The 16,887-nt window shown below is 40.1% G+C and overlaps 1 protein-coding gene and 2 non-coding genes across 9 annotated transcripts in view; 2 read left to right on the top strand and 1 right to left on the bottom strand.

The window, feature by feature from the left end:
* Positions 1 to 6,612: 6,612 nt before the first annotated feature.
* Trnak-uuu (transfer RNA lysine (anticodon UUU)) lies at positions 6,613 to 6,685 on the top strand. The gene has a single exon. It is a non-coding gene; the product is annotated as a tRNA-Lys (tRNA).
* A 338-nt stretch (positions 6,686 to 7,023) lies between these two features.
* On the bottom strand, positions 7,024 to 7,096 carry Trnak-uuu (transfer RNA lysine (anticodon UUU)). The gene has a single exon. It is a non-coding gene; the product is annotated as a tRNA-Lys (tRNA).
* Positions 7,097 to 13,154: 6,058 nt separating this feature from the next.
* The window catches only part of Mdm4 (MDM4 regulator of p53), a 34,624-nt gene continuing 30,891 nt past the window's right edge, over positions 13,155 to 16,887 (top strand). For all 7 annotated transcript variants that reach the window (XR_013088493.1, XR_013088492.1, XM_076832417.1 and 4 more), the window contains exon 1: positions 13,155 to 13,261. The gene's annotated coding sequence lies outside the window, so the exon portion shown is untranslated. The remainder of the gene's footprint in view (positions 13,262 to 16,887) is intronic.

The raw sequence follows: 16,887 nt of genomic DNA, 5'->3' as shown, positions 1-16,887 counted from the left end.
ATGTAACCAAAACAAAACCCTCCTGGCATAGCAGAGAGGAGGATTTGGAAGATGTACCACATGCCTTCCCTTTGTCCCTGCAGATCCTTCTGACCTCTGTCTTCCTGGTGGGGGCTGGCCAATAGGAAACAGCCGTGAGTGAAGGAGGCTGGATGGGGAAAGGTCAGGGAGGTCTGGACATTTATTCTTCAGGATCTCTGTTTCTGGGGTCACTTCAGCCAAAGATGATAGCCCCCATCAGATGGCCGTCTCCCCCCTTTTCACCCCCTTCCTTTGACTTTTCAGGATTGGATATGGAAATGTTGCTTGGCTACTGGCCCAATATATTACATGTTATTCCTTGGGGCTTTCCTATATACTGCCCACTTTTTAAAAAATATTTATTCTTAAGCTTTAGGTGGACACAATATCTTTATTTTACATTTATGTGGTGCTGAGGACCAAACCTGATGCCTTGTGCATGCTAGGCAAGCACTCTACCACTGAGCCACCACCCCAACCCCAAGCCACAACCCCAGCCCCCGCCCACATTTTATAAATTGTCTTTCTTTCCCCCTCCATCCCTCCCTCCCTTCCTTCTTCCTGCAGAGCGTGGGGTGAATCCAGAACCTCTCACATGCCAGGGGAGTATTCTACCACTGAGTTACACCCCCAACCCTCTTTATTTTTTTTAACTCCCCCCCAGATTCTCCCTCAAATTGGAGTGTGCCATTTGCTTCTGACCAGGAATGTTGGCCAGGAATACAGACTAGGAACTCAACAAAGAGATCATGGCTACATTTCAACTTCAAGATCAGAGAATCAGAACTGTGACAGAGAGACGAAAAGGAACAGATAGATAAAAGACACAGGATGTCAAATCAATGATATTTAACAGTGTATTGAATGTAGGGAATGAGGGAGGGGGAGGAATCTTGAATCGCCCCCTCTGCATGCCTAGGAATTGATGGCAGCAGGTACCATTCCCTAGATTAGGGACCCTAAGATGGGGCCTAGGTGTTGGGAAAGCAATCATGAGTTGAATTTTGAACAGCTTGTGTTCGAAGTGTCTGTCAAATGCCTAGTTAGCAATGTCTAGCAGACCAGGGACTTATGACAATAAAAATAAAGGTGTGGAAAGTGATATCAATGTTGGGCTCTAGGTTACGGGCGGTCAGTGAATATATTATATAAAAACTGGCATATGGAAGAAGGAAGATGTCTACAAAAGAAATCCAGAAGAAATAACTGAAGAGGTAGGAGAAAAACTGGAGACCAGAGGGTCAGAAGAAGATCAGATGGAAAAGCTTGTCAGGAGAGAGTGAAAGGTTAGCACAGGACAGCAGGGACATCTAGGAGGACAGGGCTGGAAGATGCCCTTAGGAATGGCAAGAAAGTCACTGGTACCCATGGAGTGGGACTAGTCCATTAAACCAGGTTCCAGTGGCTTAAAGAGTAAGAGAGACCCACTCTTTCTAGAAGCTTGGCAACGAAAGTGAAGAAATAGAAATATAAGACAGTGGATAGAGAGGAATGCAGGATTAGGGGAAGACTCTTTATCTCTCTTTCTTTCTTTGTAGCAGGGATTGAACTCAGGGGCACTTAACCACGGAGCTACATCCCCAGCCCTTTTTTGTATATTTTATTTAGGGGCCTCTCTAAATTGCTGAGGCTGGCTTTGAACTCATGATCCTCCTGCCTCAGCCTCCCGAGCCTCTGGTTGTTTGTTTGTTTCTTTTAAAGATAAGAAGTAAACATGTTCATGTGTTGAAAGAGAAGACCAAGGAGAGGGACAGAGAGAAAGAGAAAGTGATGAATGAAAATGTCCTAGAGAAAACAGATGGAAGATTGGAAGATGCCTGGGGTATCTTTGAAAAGAAGGGTATAAACAGATGCCTTTGTAGATTGGTAAACAAAGAAACTAGATGTTTAGAACATTGGTTGCTCCTTGATAAATCTGAGCAATCTGCTGAGAGTGAGAGTTGAGGGCTTAAGAAAAGTGGTTAATGGCTAAAACGGCTATAGAAAGGAATGAGTGGGCTGGGATATAATTTAGTGGCACAGCACACAAGACTCTGGGTTCAGTCCCCAGTGCTCTCATATATATATATATATATATATATATATATATATATATATATATATATATATAGATGCGCGCACACACTCAGACACACACACACACACACACACACACACAAAAAAAAAAAAAAGTAATGAGAGTAGTATCTCCTTTGAATGGGATTAGCAGAACTGAAGAAAGCCAGCATTGTATATTCTAGTATGTCATTGCTACATTCTGAATGTTTTCCTCATTTTCTTCTTCAGTGTGTTCTACACCTGGAGCTTGGTGTAGCATGTTAGGTAGGAGTCAGGGTTTGCAAGATAGGATAAGGAAAGGGGGCAGGCGTGGTGGCACATGCCTGTAATCCCAGTGACTCAGAGAGGCTGAGGCAGGAAGATCACATGCTCAAGGCCACCCTTAGCAATATAGTGAGGCCCTAGGCAGCTCAGCAAGACCCTGTCTCTAAATAAAATATAAAAAGGGTGGGGGATGTGGCTCAGGGGTTAAGTGTCCCTGGGTTAAAAAAAAAAAAAAAAAAAAAATGGCTCCTGACAAAAGAGGAAATGCCCAAGAGGGAAGTATAATTAAGGAAAAAGTGAATCTTGATGAAGGACTAGTAAGGGATTTGACTATAGTCTTATTCCTTCTCCATTTTTTTTTCCTCCAGCACAAATTTCTTCCCTTGTTTAAAATCAATTGGCATAAAGGGATTAGGTTTTTTTTTTTTTACTTTAGTTTTTTACTCTTCTGTATTCACAGAACCTATAACAGTGCCCAGAACATAGCATGTTCTCAATAAAATTTTGTCACATGAATGAGTGCATTGTTTCTTGGAACTCTAAAAGTTCAAACTCCTGAAGAAAGTCTTGAAGCCTTTCAGGACTGGTCCTGGCTTTTCATTCTCATTTCAGAGGACAAGGACTTTGTCTTTTTCATCTCTGAATTCCCAGAACAGGACCAGCCACATAGTATTCAATAGATGTGTGTTGAATAAATAACCTCTCAGTCTAGTACAAACTTATACTTTGGCCTTACCAAACTTGCAGTTCCTAGAACACACAATATCCTCACCAAAGCTTTTCCCCCTGTGTGGGAAGGGTCTCCTATCCCCAGTCCCCACCTCTAGCCTCTTCCTTTAGGGGCTGCCTCTGTACATGGTAGGTGGAATAATGGCCCTCCTGAAGGAAGAAGTGTCCACTTCCCAATCCCTGGAACCTGTGAATGTGTTATTTACAAAGTGAAAAAGCTTTTGCAGATGGGATTAAGCGAAGGATCCAGAGATCCAAAGATTATCCTGGATTTTGTAGGTGAGCACTATTTAATCACTTCTGTCCTTAAAAGTGGAGAATTTCTCCCAGCTGAAGTCAGAGGGAGACGTGATATAGCAGAATTGCTAGGAAAATGCTATACAGCTGGCTTTTGAGTTGTGGGATGGAGTTCCTGAGCTGAGGGATGGAACTAGAAGAAGAAGGCAAGGAAGAGGAGGAACAAGTTCTCCCCTGGAATCGACAGAAGCAACCCAGCTCTCCTGCTTGTGTTTAAGCCCAGTGAGATCCATGGTGGGCTTCTGACCTACAGAATGTAAGGTAATACATTTTTGTGTTTGAATCCACTAAATTTGTGGTAATTTGTTACAGCAGCAATAACAAACTAATACACTCTCCAACTGGTTCTCTAGGAAACTTCCCTACTGTGACTCTGAAGACTGTCTACACATACCTGAGAGCCGCTTGGGCTGTATCACTAATCACAGGGTGTTGTATTTTAGGAACAGAAGAAAAGAACAACTACACTAGAAGCAGCTTTTAAAGGGCAAGAAAATCTCTACTGTGAATCTCAGGGCCTAATTCATTGCCTGATTCAAAGCGGTCTCTCAGTAAATATTTGGTATTTGAAGACCTAGATCTAGGTCACAGGAAGAAACACAGTGACTCAGACATCATCTAAGTCACATGATACAGAGCGTGAAAATTTTAAGATTTCAGTGATGCCAGGCATTCTGACAGATGCCTATAATTCCAGCTACTCAGGAGGCTGAGGCAGGAGGGTCACAATTTAAAGGCTAGCCTGGACAATTTAGCAAGATCCTGTCTCAAAATAAAAAGGGTTTGGAATTTAGCTCATTGGTAGAGGCCCTCTAGGTTCAATCCCCAGTACCAACAAAACAAAACAAAACAATCAAACAAACAAAAATCCCACAAAACCAAAAAATAAAAAATAAAATAAAATAAAAAATAGAATCTGTGGGTTTAGCCTGCCCTCTAGTGGAGAAAATTAGGTTCAACATTTATGTAAAGTGAGAAGCTTGAAGCACACAGGAAAGATTTGATTCTAAATAAGGTACAAGATGGTACTTAATGGTGGTGTTTTTAATATATCATAAGTGATATATTAATATATCACTTATGTTTTTAATATATCATAAGTGATACATTCATTTCATGCTACCTCAGGGGGACTTTTCAATGTTAACAAGTTCAATAGCTCACAACTGCTATAGTTAAAATTATTTTTTCCTAGCCTGATAAAAGTCGGTCACTGGTCTCTAGTTTGGCCTTACCTCTCTCTACCTCCCTGCACTCTGGCCAGATTGTCATTTGCTAAGTGTACCTTGCATTCTCCATGTTCCCTTCAGATTTTACTGTTTTCCTCTCCACTAGGCCTGGCTGTAACTCTCAGCTATGGAAATAGTAGGTAGCCAATAAGCAACGTATTGATTAGTCAATCCCATTTAGTCTATTTAACTTTTTCCTTTTTCCTTTTGATTGGTGCATTATAATTATTAGTCTATTTAACTTTTAACACATGTCTTTATTATCTTGAAGTAAAAAGAATATGATGGAACAAGGCTTTTGAGTCTGACAGAATTTTGAAGTCCCCTTTATCTATTCCTGCCCCTCTAAGGAAGCCTGAACAGACACCATTTCACTTCCTTGAGAATGTGAATGTCTAATATCCTGGCACATGCCTGGAATCTCAGCTACTCAGGAGGCTTAGGGCAGGAGAAACCAGCCTGGGCAATTTAGCAATACCCTGTCCCCTCAAAACAAAATAAAACAAAACAACAAACACCTGAGGATATAGCTCAGGGGTAGAGTGCTTATCCAGCCTGTGTAAGGCCCTAGGTTCATCCTCAGAACCAATCCCATCCAAAAAAAAAAAAAAAAAAAAAATGAAGGTTTAATTCATTCCCACATCATTTGCAGAAACAGCCAGAAGATTTCCCTTATCTAACACAGCAGGTGATTATTTAGTTCACTCTAATTTCTTCTCTAAGACTCTTGACAGATGCTGATCATGTAGTTTCCTTACATTTTATAAGCCCTAACCTCTGTTCATCTTCGTCTCCTGCCATTTCAAATCTTGAATTTTTACTGCATTTATTACTTTATGTTAAAAATTGTTCAGTTTTGTGTCTGCTTTTCTTTCTAGACCGTTAGCAGGGTCCATGATCTATTCATATCCCACTCCAGAGCTATAACAGAGCTTAAGACATAATAAATGATCAATAAAAATATTTCTTGCATTAAATTTCTACTTTCTGGTACCTGAGCTTGCTCCTTGTGATCTTATTCACAGCAGAAAAAAAATAACAGAAAGGTAAAACTTTAGACTTAAAAGGTTTCTTAGAGGTTCTCTAATCAATTCCCCTGATTTTATACACGTGGAAACCTGAAGACCTATTCAGAAGAACACAATTTGTTGGTCTTTATTCCAAAAGAACCAGACAATTCTAGGAAAGAAAAATTCCTTCCACTGAGGCTGGGCTATTTTGTTGTCCATTGTGTTCAGAAGCCTCAAGTTCCCAGAAACAAAAATGAATTCCCTTATCAGTCTTTGAAACTCCACAATTCTGTGTTCCACACCCTATGCGTCAGTGCTGATGAACTGATTTTAGGAAAAACTAGGCTGATCCGGAGTTTTATCCTGAATACTTCATGTTGCTCCCCCTGGTGCACACGGAGAAATACCACTTTGGAATGATTCACACAGTGAGCCTGAAAGGGAGGAAAGAAAAGCTCTTCAAAATTCACAATAAAATTCTAAACTCCCTTTCCTACAACCTAAATTTGGACTCACCTTTCTGCAGTCACGTCAATTTTTCTACGATACTAACTCCTCTGTTCATGGATTGAACGTGGTTTTCCTTCTTTTCTACTGAGGAATGCTCATCTAACAGCTGCATCGTGGGGTTGAATGAAAGTGTTATTTTTCATCAATCGGAAAAATGCTGTAATCTAGCTCCATAAGTAAAATTAAGAGGTTCTAACAGGGAAGTAATAGAAGAGAGACAAAGTGTAATAAAAAGAGGTTGCAATCCTGTCTTTGAAGTTTGAAAGTTCACCTTATTTGCTGTTTTCTTGTAATCGACTACCATTAATTTCGTTTTAGAGAATTTACTAGATGTTGGAAATTTATCAAACATGAAATATGAGAAAAATCTTGAAGACACATGCCTTAAATAAATGAAGCAAAAAAGTTTTTTTTATATACATTTTAATCCACTGGAGAGAAATAATCTGTTACCTGTATATCAAGTAAACCTGCGAGCAAGCCATGCGGAGAGCGCCCGGATAGCTCAGTCGGTAGAGCATCAGACTTTTAATCTGAGGGTCCAGGGTTCAAGTCCCTGTTCGGGCGGCTGTGGTTTTTGTTCCCAACTGCTGTTAGCCCAGCCGAACGCGCCTCCATTTTAAATTGAATTCGATTCATTGAGTTCAGAATGTGCTTGGATAAACGTGTTCTTAGGGCGGATAAGAGAGAAAAGTGACTGTGAACAGGGTTTGGAGGTTTCATATGCCGTTGTTGTGAGCAAGGAGACATTTTTTTGGATTGCAAATTGAGGAAGGGAAATAAAGGGTTAAAACAAAATCCCCCGTGTTCTCACCGCAAAAGAATAAGAAGCATGTTAAGTAATGAACGCATTAATAAATTCAGATGTAATTTTTATTGGTCAGTTTTCAAGCCAAAAACTGGAGCGCCCGAACAGGGACTTGAACCCTGGACCCTCAGATTAAAAGTCTGATGCTCTACCGACTGAGCTATCCGGGCTCTCGCAAAGAGAGGGCGTCTCTACACCATCTTACATAAAAATACGAAGTCTTTTGTACCTAACCGTGTTCTGGCTTTTTAGAAAACGGTTTCAACTTTAAAATTCGAGCTTTATGAGCAGAAGAAAAATAAGAGGGCCAAATTCTGCACCTCTCGCCAGCAATACCAACTAATCCCGAATTGCAAATGCGTGCGTGCCTAACACCCAGACCTCGATCTAATGTAAATGAGCTCCTACTTCTGAAGGGCTGTGAGACAGGGGTCCTACTTTACGGTTGATAACAGGATCAGCGCTAACTCCGCAGCAACAAGAAAAAAGTCTGAGAAAGAATATAAACCTGCCGTTCTGAAACCATTGGGTTGAACTAGTATAAAGTTGTAGAAAAGAGGGATGGTGAGGTGGCCCTATAGGTCGCCTGAAGGCGTCCAAGTAATTTTCGGGGCGCAAACCCCAGGAGAGAGCACCAGCAGTACATTGTGGGTAGCAGCCCCACGGAGTCGGAAACAGAAATGCTGAATACGCGGTGGAGGGCTTACCCTGATCTTGGTGTTGGAAACTTACCTCTGGCAGCCGTCTGTAATTGAGCACAGCTCTCTCTCTGCTAAGGAGCTGGTTGAGAATTACTCACAGGGGAGTTGAGTATGGGACACTAAAGGATCTTTGTTAACTGACGTTGTTGCTTCCTCTCAATTCAATCTTTAATTGGGGAGTGACTGCTTTGGTCTAGCAAAGCCACTTTTAGGAATTTGTCCCAAAGAAATAATCAGGGACATAAAAAACATCTGACCACAGGAGAGATATCTGATCATAGCATTTTTATTGGAAATGACATAAATAACTATATCAATTATGGTATAGCCTTAATATGGAATGTTATGATGCAGTCATTAATATAAAATATAGACAAAAACAACTTGGGAAATTGAAAATATTGTTTAAAATAGTTCAAATTGCTTGCTTTTGTCTTTCTCTTTTTTCAAGAAAAGAGTGCATATATATATACACACACACACTCAAAAACTAAAAGGATAAATGCTTCTACAAAGTTTGAGTTTTGAAGGTAGGGGGTGTCTGTTTGAATCCTGACTGCCATTGTGTAATCTTGAATTAACTGCTTCTCTGTGTCTGGGGACAATAGGATGATCATGAGAATAAATAAGATAGCATTATAAAATGTTTATAACTGGTCTGACATTTAATAAGTATACAGGGGGCCTGGGGTTGTAGCTCAGTGGTAGAGCGGTTGCCTCACATGTATGAGGCACTGGTTCCATCCTCAGCACCACATGAAAAAAAAAAAATATATTGTGTCCATGTAAAACTTAAAAATATATATTAAAAAAGTATATATGAGATCACATCAAGATTTAATGGCCCTTTAAGAAAAAAAAAGACTTAATGGCAAAGATGTCACAATAACAAAGCTGTATGGGTTCTGCTCTTTTACCAGTCCTTGAAGCTGTCCACCTTTAACAAAGGATTAACATATTTGATTAGAGTGGAGGCAGATGTAATCATAAGAGCTGACAAAATTAATTCCCGGCAAAAGGAAGAACTTTATCTCTTAATTAGTGAGGTGCTATTAGAAATCTGTCACATTAATATTTAAGTTTCCCACTCAAAGGGGAACACATCAGATTTGTTCCATTCATGTTATATTAAAAACAATCACAATGATTACCATATTAAATATTCTTTATTATAAAAATCATATGCAAATTCTACTCAAAACTAATGCAGAATGTTTTCTAAAGCTGGCTGTGTTTAGATGGGACACTGAGCCATGAAATTAGGACTATTATAAGACTGGCTTTTCTTAGCTCAGAACCTTTTATTCTTCCTTACTACATATTGAATAACACATTAAATTTTTATGGCAGTCCTTACAATAACTTTTTTAAAAAAATTTTATTTATTCCTTACAGTAACTTTTGAATATTCAGGCATCCAAAATTCTCCATAAAATAGGCCTGGCCTATTTTGCTAGCATTCTATACCAGCACCATCTACTAGAACTGTATAACACAACTGTAGTTGGAAATGTTCTAGCAGTAACCTTTTAAAATGTAAAAAGAAACAGCTGAAATTAATTTTAATAATGTTTTATTCAACACATGTAATCAATATAAAATATTATCAACAAGATATTTCACATAATTTTTTTTTTCTAAGTTTTTGAAGTCTGGTATTTATTTATTTTTAATTATTTATTTTTTACTTATAGGTGGACACAATGTCTTTATTTTACTTTATGTGGTGCTGAGGATCGAACCCAGTGCCTCATATATGCTAAGGCAAGTACACTACCTCTGAGCCACAACGCCAGCCCCCTCGTACATATCTTATGGTATATAAAAATATATACCATAAAAATATTTACAGCACACCCCACTCACCACATTTCAAGCCACCTGTGGCCAGTGACTACTATATTAGTGTGATTCAATATTATCACAATCTTATACACAACAACTAACAATTTGTCAAAGTGGACTCTTCTCAGTCTGTGTCTTCTGAACCGTCCTTCTTTCTCTCCCCATTTTTTTATGCCATGTCTCTTCTTCAAATGCCTTCTCCCACCTCTGCCTCTTGAAATCCTAATTGTTTTTATGTATTTAAATTTTTACCACAAATTGAACCCAGGGGTGCTTAACTACTGAGCCACACCCCATACCCCTTTTTATTTTTATTTATTTATTTTTGGGGTTGGGGACCGGGAATTGAACTTAGGGTACTGTTGAACTCCTGATCTTCCTGTCTCAGCCTCCCAAGCTGCTGGGATTACAGGCATGCACCACTGCATCCAGCTCCTACTAGTTTTGTTAAGGCTCCACTTGAATTATAGTTCTTTTACAAAATCTTCAATGATAATGTTAAATAAGAAGAAATGATTAATTCAAGTGCTACAGACTTATGTTCAGTTTATAGATTCAGTAACAGAGCCATAATATTATTATTCAAATTGAAAAATAAAATTGGAATCCTATGTTACAAAAATCTATTCTACATAAGTTAATGACTTAAATGGGAAAAGCATATCTTTGGAACTTTTAGAACAAAATACATGACCCAGACAGGGAAGAGTCCCTTTAAAAATATATCTAAAATTTACAAAACAAAGAAAATTACTAATACATTTTACTTCATTAGAAATTTCTGTTCATCAAAAGACAACATTAAATAGTAAAAACAAGCTACAGATGTGAAGATGGTATTTGTAATACCTATCACCAAGAAGGACTAGTATCCAGATTATATAAAAACTCATACAGATTAATAAGAAAAAGACAGTCTGATAGAGAAATGGACAAAATATTTTGGCAATTCATAGATGAGGAAACTTAAGTCAATAATTATGGAAAAAATACTCATTATATTAATCATGAACATATAAACTAAACCACTATGGGAAATTATTTCATAGGAGAAACCATTTCATATCTATCATGCTTTTTTTTTTTTAAATAATCTGAAAATGCTGATGATCGGCAAAGATGTCGAGCAACAGAATTCTTAACACTTCTGCTAGGAGTGTATACTTTTATAATTACTTTGGAGAAGACATTGGCATAATAGAGTGAACAATATATATACAGTCAATAATTCTCTGTACTGTGCGCATGGAGACAAGTTAGAGTGTCAACAGCAGGATTGTTTGTAACAGAAAATTGTAAACACTTAAATAATTCTTCTTGTTCTCCTCCTCCTCCTCTTCTTCCTCCTTCTCTTCTTTTTCTTCAGTGCTGAGGATCACATCTAGGGGATATGATCACACCACATGCAAGGTCAGAACTCCACCACTAAATATATCCCTAGCCCTTAAATCTCAAAAAAATAGGAAATGAGTAAAAAATGTGATGTAACCAGGCTATAATGGCACATGCCTGTAGTCCTAGCAACTGAAGCTGAGGCAGAAGGATCACTTGAGGCTAAAAGTTCAAGACAGCCTGGACAACATACACAATTTAACATCACTGAACTTCACAATAATGAGCAAAAATGTAATTTGCAAGCTGGGTGTGATGGTGCACACTTGTAATCCCAGACTAGGGAGATAAAACAGGAGGATTACAAATTGAAGGCCAGCCTCAGGAATTTAGCAAGATTCTCAGCAATTAAGTGAGAACTTCTCAAATTAAAAAAATATAAAAGACTGGGGGAAAATGGTTTGGACTGTAGCTCAGTAGTAAAGCTTCCTGGGATCAATTTTCAGTGTCAAAGGAGGGAAAAAAAAACAATACTACTGGAAGATGAATGATTAATCAAAAATCAGTATCAATCATGATGGAAAAATTTCTATTCTTTTTTGGGGGGTGGGGTGGGGAAGAGACAAGACAACCAGGGATTGAACTCAGGGGCACTTGACCACTGAGCCACATCCCCAGCCCCCTTTTTTTTGTATTTTATTTAGAGACAGGGTCTCACTGAGTTGCTCAGGGCCTCTCAATGGCTTTGAACCCTTGGATCACAGGCCTGCACTGCCACGCTCAGCTAAAAGTTCTACTCTTTAAGATTCCATAAATATTTAACGTACTTATCAAGCCTTTATTATTTTTATATTTATATTCTTTTTATTGTCTCTGGGAGACAGTAGGAAGGGACCTAAACTAACCAAATGCTATTTGAAAGATACAAAACAAATTCCTGTTTGGAAGTTAAACAAAGGGGATGGTGGAGGGGGTGAGATTGACAGTGGTTCAACCCAAAAAGCCCTCCCCTCCTTTTTTTGAGAGGTTGTTCCCTTTGAGTTAGCTGTAAACAACCGTGAGAAAGGAATTATTTCTTCAGCTTCTAGATCTTCCAGCCACGCAGGAAGTTTGCTAGAAGTAGAGCAAGGGGCAACTTGCAAATTAAGGAAGGTTATTGCCTAATTTTCTTTTGCATGGGTATCTAAGGAGCCATGTTTAAACAGAAGAGAGCGATCAGTGTGGTCAGGAGACTCCAAGCAAAGTTAAAAAAAAAAAAAAAAAAATTAAAAACCAAGGGGGCTTTATCCTGCAGAGAAATCAGGGATAGGGTTGGAGACGAGAATTGGTAGCTGTCTTCAAATAACTGGGCAGTATTCATACTGGGAAGCAATGAAGCCTTAATCTGTTCTCCAAAGGACTGCACTAAAACCGAAAGAAATTGCCAGGTAAAATATTACAGTTCAGAATATCCTGCAAATCTCAGGATCATCCTGAAATAAGTAAAATGAGAGCCGGGCCCACGCTTGTAATCCTAGCAATTCCAACTCCGGAGGCTGAGGAGGAAGGATCACAAATTCGAGGGCAGCCTTCTCAATTTAGCAAGACCCTGTCTCAAAAAATAAAAAAGGGCTAGGGATGTGGTCCTGCTGTAAAGCACCCTTAGGTTCAATCCTCAGTACAAAGAGTTGGGGGGGGGGGAGAAAAAAAAAAGGAAGGAAAAGAAAAGAAATGAAATTAGATAGTGAGGAGTAATGCCCTCTTCCTGGACGCAACAGAAGTTGAAGGCAGCTTGCCTGCCGCCTTGCTGAAGACGCTTTTGTGGCTTTGGGAGAGATCAGACCAGATGGCCTGGCTGTGTGATCCAAGCAAGCTCCTTCTCACTATTCTTGGCACCTCTCTTTTAGTATTTGTCACATAATTAGCAGTTATTTGTGAATATACCAATCTAATCTCCCTCAATTAGTGACAACGCTGGATGCTCCGTTTTCGCTCTCCGGCCACCCCAGGGGCAGAACAACGAATAAATTACATTAAGGAACAGTGGCAAGGAAGCATATGTAATTTTTCCGACGAGCTGAAGGCCTCCTCTGATTTTGTTCTAGACTTTCTCCCTTCCCTGTTTTGTGATCTCCTAGGCTACTTCTGCGACTATCCCAAGACCCTACCACTTCCCCCAAATGTTTTCTCTCGAAACCTCAACTTCCAGGCGCCCAGGTGCGTGACTCTCTCCCTGGACTAGGATCTACTCTATGGTAGAGAGCCCAGCCTTTCTAGCTCTCGTAGTCCTCCAGTTGCCCCATCTATGGTTTCCGGAGGCCTCGCCGGAAGTTCTCGTAGGAGATGGGGGTTTAGGAGGCCGGAAGTTGCGCCCTCATTCCTCGCCATTTCAAAAATGCTGCCGAGGGTTTAGGACCTGCGACTGCCACTCCTCCCCCCCGGGCTCCGAGGGGGAGCGACTCATGGGGCGACCATAAGGTGTGGATCTTGGGTTTTGTATGCGGGGTGTCGGGAGGACCGGAGCGGGAGGTGGAGAGGGGGGAGCTGGCCTCGGTGCGGTCCGCAGTTGTGCGGGCCTCGGAGCGCGGGAGCGGGCTAGAGGAACTTGAGGCGTGGGTGGCGGCGCTGAACGGTCGCGCCGGGCGGAAGGAAGGCTGGTGGGGGAAGGGCTGTGAGACGCGCGCCCGCGGAAGAGAAAATGGAGGCGGAGGGAGGCCAGCCGAAACTTAAAATCGAAGTAGTCTAGTTGAAGATGCTTAACTCGGCGCAGGATCTGAGGAGTGCCGAGGCACTTTGGAGGAGATCCGGGGGGAGAGAGTGAAGCGGGAAGGATGATATTGGCGTGACCTGAGTTTAATCATTTTAGAACTGCGAATTGTCTGCCTCGTTTGAATGCTTATTTGAAAAATGCCCGTTTGGGGGCCACACCCAGACTTACGGAAACTTTATTTTGGGATGGGGCTCCAGGATATGTATTTTAATCAGTGCACCTCGATGGTGGTCGTACTTGCTGAAGTTTGAAAATGGGCTGCTCTTGGCCTTAGGACGTTGGCACGCGGAACAATTATGAGTCAAAGATATTTGGAGTTTTTAGGTATTAAGACACGTCAGTTCAGATGCATTCCCCTCCCCGTACATTTCCCAATATGAAAACGTATTTTAGTTTAAAAGTATTTATTTCACAATATTTTGCTTCCCGGTACTGGTCAGGATCACAAGTCTTAAAAGTGCAAAATACACAAGTGTGTAAAGGTAGCAGTCCAACATTCCTAACCCAGCTCTTCCGGCTAGCTAATGTTAACTGCTTGATGTTTATCCTTTCTGATTGTACCCCAAGTCACATTTTGAAATCATAAGGGCACCCCTTTGTATGTATTTTTCCACTCAGTTTTTCAGATTATATCCTGGGCTGCTTTCTATAAATATATACAATTCTTTCTTTTAAAGACTTGTATTGTGCTATAGTGTTGTACAACAAATATCTGTAACCAGATCCCTATGGATGTATTTTTACGTTATTTCCTGGCGGCTTGTTTGTTTTGCAGATTGTGCTGGAGTATACTGTAGGGACACATTTCACGTTTTAAACGTCTGGTAGTAGTTTCTTTTTTAAAAGAAAAAAATTGTTTTCATTCTCATGTGCCAGTTGAAAACTGGTGTTTAATATAGGTCCCACAGCCTCCCCCCGTATTGGGGATTGAACTCAGGGGCACTGAACCACTGAGCCACATCGATAACCCTGTTTTGAATTTTATTTAGAGACTGGGTCTAATTACGTTGCTTAGTGCCTTGCTTTTTCTGAGTCCTTCTGCCTCAGCCTCCTGATCTGCTGGGATTACAGGCGAGCACCTGGCTCCCGCAGTTTTAAGGAAGTTATAGAACAGTTAGTTCTGCTACTGATAAGTTTTTATTTTACTCTTAAAATCATAGTTGTCTTTAAAGGTAGAGATTTGAAGATGAGGTATATAGGAGTCTCTTGGACTGAGTATAGGGTGGAAACCACCCTTTTATCATCTCTGAGATGAATAAAACTAACTGTTCAGCTTTCTGGGATTTCAGTCTAGTAGGGACACAGATGAAAAGATAAAAATATGTGGTTTTTTTTTTATTTTAAGAGAGAGTGAGAGAGGAGAGAGAATTTTTTTTTAATATTTATTTTTTAGTTATTGGCGGACACAACATCTTTGGTTGTACGTGGTGCTGAGAATCGAACCCCAGCCACATGCATGCCAGGCGAGCGCGCTACCACTTGAGCCACATCCCCAGCCCTGTGGGGTTATTTTTTTGTGTGTGTGAACACAAGGTTTTGCACATGCTCTCCCACTGAGCTACACCCTCACCCCCAAGTAAGTATTTTAATAGAGGTGCTTTGACATCATTAGCTTCCCTTGGAATTCAGAAAAACTGTTGACTAAGGAAGTGACTTTTGACCTAGGTAGAAGAATGAATAAAAATTTTTGAGTCTCGGAGAAAAGAAAAGACAAGTACTAAGGCTTTCAAATTTTAATCATGACCCCCCAGTGAAAAATAAATTTTGTATTGTGTCCTATTACACATTGGGGGGGGGTAATAGGAATAGTTGTGGCTTCTGCAGCCATAGTGCTTGTACTCCAAGATTTGGGCATGTTTTCTTTCTCTTTGCTTCAGTTCTCTTTCTGCAATTGAGTCAATACTGTCTACCTTTTGGGATCTCCCTAAGGATTATGCATTATTATATGAAAAGTGCTTTAAAGAATGCATGATCCAAAAGTGCTTAATATAGAATGTGGTAGTACTGTGAATTGAACCTAGGGATGCTTTATCATTAGTTACACCTCCACCCCTTTTTATATTCATTTTTCAGGCAGTCATGGTGGTGCATGCTTGTACTCTTAGCTACTTGGGTGTCTAAGGCAGGAGTACCACAAGTTTGAGGGCAGCCTGATCAACTTAGCAAGACCATGTCTCAAAAAAAAAAAAAAGCCAAAAATGACTGGGGATGTAATTCAGCATTAAAGTGCTCCTGGTACCACAAAAACAAAAACCAACTACTTTATTTATTATTTTTTGGATACTGGGGATGAAGGAGCACTTGACCATGGAGCCACAACACCAGCCCTTTTAATTTTTTTTTGTTTTGAGATGGGATCTTGCTAAGTTGCTGAAGTTGGCCTCAAATGTGCAATTCTCCTGCCTCAGCCTCTTGACTTGCTTGGATTATAAGTGCGTGCTACTGGGCCCTGCATTCTTTCTTTCTTTCTTTCTTGGTATTGGGGCTTGAACTCAAGGGCCCTTAACCACTTAGCTACATCTGTAGTCCACATTTTATGCTGCTGTTATTTGTTTCTTTTTTTGATTTTTATTTTGAGACAGTGTCTTATTACTTTGCCCAGGCTAGCCTGGAACTTCGATCTTCCTGTCTCAGATTCCCAAGCATGTTCAGTAAGTGTTAGCTACTTGGAGTAACAGAAATGGTTTCCATGGTATAAAATATAATTTTGTTAAGCATTGTTTTATTTTCTATTCATTAATTCTGAGGGAGTGTTTAGGCCTATTGGGGTACAACTTAACAGTTTGAAAACTTAATGCTAAAAACTCTTGAGATGAGTGGTAAAGGAGGCAAATTGAGTTTGCCATTCATAATAGTGGGTGTTGAGTGGTGGAAGTGGAGACTTGGAGAATACCAAGATGGAATGGAAAATTAGTCGAAAACCTGTAAAGAAAGCTTGTAGCCAGGTACAGTAATGCAAACTTGTATATCCAGCAGCTTTGGAGGCTGAGGCTGGAGGATCTTGAGTTCAAAGTCAGCCTCAGAAATTTAGTGAGACCCTGTCTCTAAATAAAATTTAAAAAAGAGGGCTAGGCTCAGTGGTAAGTGTCCCTGGCTTCAATCGCTGGTACCAAAAACAAAAAAAAAAAAAAAGAGAGAAAGCTTGTGTACACATACCCTGTGAGGGGAACGAGTTTCTGTATATGGGAGTACCTCTTATTAGTTGTGAAAAATGGTTTACCTGAGTTTCTGTATATGGGAGTACCTCTTATAAGTTGTGAAAAATGGTTTACCTTTCTAGATTCGTTGGGCTGTGAGTTAACATAAGACATTAATAAGAGAAAAAAAAAAACAG

This window comes from Callospermophilus lateralis, chromosome 13 (genome assembly GCF_048772815.1).
Source record: "Callospermophilus lateralis isolate mCalLat2 chromosome 13, mCalLat2.hap1, whole genome shotgun sequence".
NCBI classification, from domain to species: Eukaryota; Metazoa; Chordata; class Mammalia; order Rodentia; family Sciuridae; genus Callospermophilus; species Callospermophilus lateralis.
Note: the sequence above shows the minus strand (reverse complement) of the source record. Positions and strands in the feature narration are given on the sequence as shown.